A 3287-nucleotide genomic window follows, 5' to 3' on the forward strand; every position below is an offset into this window, starting at 1 on the left:
AATATATGCATCATCCTTATGGCTGCCGCAGCAAAATGCCAAATGCATGCAATTATTTTTTATATTATATTTTATAATATTAACTGGTTTTATTTATGTCCACTTCTTGGCCTTTTCACAGCAGATATCCAAGAGCAAATTCTCCCAAGTCATGGTTCTATAACAAGATGGGTTCTAAACAAGTTTGGCATTACTAGAAATGTACCTCCCATGCCCCTTGTTCATTATAAGTATACGAGCAAATGTAGAATACAGTCACTCACCAAAGAAAAGATCTGAGAAACACTGGGTTTCTGACAGCCCAGTACAGGGTCTATATCACCTTTGCAACTGAAGTAAAACACCTGCAGCTACAGGAACTTGGTGGACAACACAGAAAGGTCCCATGAGTAAAAGGCTGCTTTATGGCAGGGTAGATTGCTCTGCACTCCTTGAGTACCGGACAAAACTCCACACATACAAATGTTCCTTTATTGCAAAGGCATATTTTTAGAACCTATCAAAAATGAAAGCTTAAAAGAAGCACCTCAGATTATCAGCCAGATGTGATTTAGGACCCCAGAAGAACAAAGCCATAAACAGTTATTGGATTTATAATAGAAAACTCTCTGTCTATGCCATACTTGCATTCTGGCATTGGCACATGGCCAATACAGTAAAAGCAGCATAAATATAATAATCTCAAAATGGAATGGCTTAAATACAGCTACCCTGTTCTAAATTTAAAAAAAGGAATATGCTTTGGTTAAGCCCAAAGTCTTCCTGTGGAGCTCTCTGTGGACATTTCATAGCTCTTCCAAGGAACCTGTATCAAACGTTATATGCAGGGGAACATTTCATTATTAAGTTTCTTTTTATTCCCTAGGGCCACTTGGCTAATGCAGTGTGAAAGGCACTGTGCAAAGCTCTCTGCAACGGGGACATTCCAGGGCAGCAGTGTTCAAACTGTATTCTGGAGGAATCCTCAAGTTCATTCAGATTGAATGAAAAGATCGGTAATGGGAGAAGCTTCCCTGAAGCTTGCTAATCACTACTGATTTTATGCTGCATTGTGCAGCTGTACGTTGATATGTAGACTCCTCTAATGTGGCCAATAACCTGTGTGAACACCCTAGAAACTTGCCCCAAGTCCTCCCAAATGAACAAACGGATCCGTAGCAGAGGCTTGGCAGTTCTGCAGCCATGTGAAAAGTGTTCCCTCCAGACAGAAATGCTGAAAACCAGTGCCCATCACATTACCCAAAAGAAGCCTGGATAGCACTATGAACCATTCCTACCTCTCATTCAGTAGACGTTATAGCAGCACTGTCTTCAGGGATTCTTAAGAGTCTCTTGTGTACATGCACTAGTCAAGTTCTTGTTATGAACAAAAAATAAAAGTAACAATATTATTAATGGGTACTTTTAAATCCAGCAATATTCCAGCTAGAACATAGTACAACGGAGGTAAAAGCCAACCTGTATCCCTGATAAAACTTCTCCATGAAAAGCAAGCATAGGTTTCTGTTTATTGACTAGCTAAAATATGCTGCAAAATAACATTCCAAGGCATTAAGTGGTGACTTAACCATGACTGCATTTCTTTCCTTTGGTGGTGGTGGTCTTTTTGAAACCTTGGACTGCTGTACACATTTGACTAAACAAGAAGACACTGTTAAAAAAAAATCACCATGATTAGAAGACCGTAGTACCAGCATCCAAATGAGTCAATTCTGTTGCTTTTCATAATCTCCTCTTCAGGCATTTGGTACTGCTTAGGATAGTGGGTTTAAAAAGAATAATAATTTTGAACATGCATAACTGAATGACTTCCTTTAGGCTTGTAAGAGGCCTGCATTTCTACCTCCTTGTGTATGCTGCTGAATATCAACCAGCAGTGACAAAGTAGTCTATCTCTTATTTTCCTGCATGTCTCTCCTTTGAGCGTACCAATTCTACTGAGTACTTTGGGCCCTTTGTGTTACTTATTGGTCATGACAGCCAGCAACACTCCTCTCAGATTTAGTGTTATTATGCCTCAGTTATCAAGGAATTCCTTATAGAATGACTCTTGCCTGTTTGGAATATTTCCTTTTAAATGCAACCATTTCAAAGCACTGCCCTACTAACCGCAACAGGAAAATGTCTCTATACATATCTAGGCAGTACAATTCTGCTCCTTCTTTAGATATACAGTGGTACCTCGGGTTAAGTACCGTATTTTTCGCTCTATAACACGCACCCGACCATAACACGCACATAGTTTTTAGAGGAGGAAAATCCGTAGGCATGCCACCCGTAGGCATTCCCTCCATAACACGCACAGACATTTCCCCTTACTTTCTAGGAGGAAAAAAGTGAGTGTTATGGTGCAAAAAATACGGTAATTAATTTGTTCTGAAGGTCCGTTCTTAACCTGAAATTGTTCTTAACCTGAAGCACCACTTTAGCTAATGGGGCCTCCTGCTGCTGCTGCGCTGCCGGAGCATGATTTCTGTTCTCATCCTGAAGCAAAGTTCTTAACCCAAGGTACTATTTCTGGGTTAGCGGAGTCTGTAACCTGAAGCGTATGTAATCTGCAGTGTATGTAACCCAAGGTACCACTGTACTGCACTAAGAACAAGGGTGTTGTGAAACCCAAGAACATCACAACATAGGTGAATAACCAGCCACAAAAGCATGTCAGATCGCACTGCAGAGCATCCACACTTGTGCAGTGTTAATGCAATACGTTTCATACCAGATTATCCAGAGATTTGGGGGTGGGGAAGGGAGGAGTATTAAATTGGAAAAATGTTTCAGCTGGCCTTTGGATTAGGACACAGCGTGGACAAGAAAAATATGTGCACTTCAATCCACATGAAACTGCCATGTTAATACACTACCAGAGACTTTTTGTGTGTTTTAGGGATTTTCCTTTAAATATTCAGAAACACACACAAGAAATAAAATTAAATAAAATGCCATGTATTTTCCAAAAACAATATTCATCTGCATAAATGATTAGGCTGACCCATAAATTAAGAAAATACTCCTAAAACAATTAAGCCACATTTCAGATGGAAATTAGGGGAAGCTAGAGCGTATTTTTCAATTGGCTGAATATTTAAAAAATATACTTAAAGGTTCACATGTAACCACCACTACAGCATGACTTCTTCAGCAGCTAAGTAATTTTTGATCATTACAATTTCTGTAATGATACAACAAATATACAAAATACACTTTGCATATGATTGCAGAAACAGCAGCTCTCTAGAGCCAAACATATAGTGTAATATAATAATAATGAGTCTACTTCAACAAAG

Source organism: Podarcis vaucheri (assembly GCF_965113315.1).
Source record: "Podarcis vaucheri genome assembly, chromosome: 9".
NCBI classification, from domain to species: domain Eukaryota; kingdom Metazoa; phylum Chordata; class Lepidosauria; order Squamata; family Lacertidae; genus Podarcis; species Podarcis vaucheri.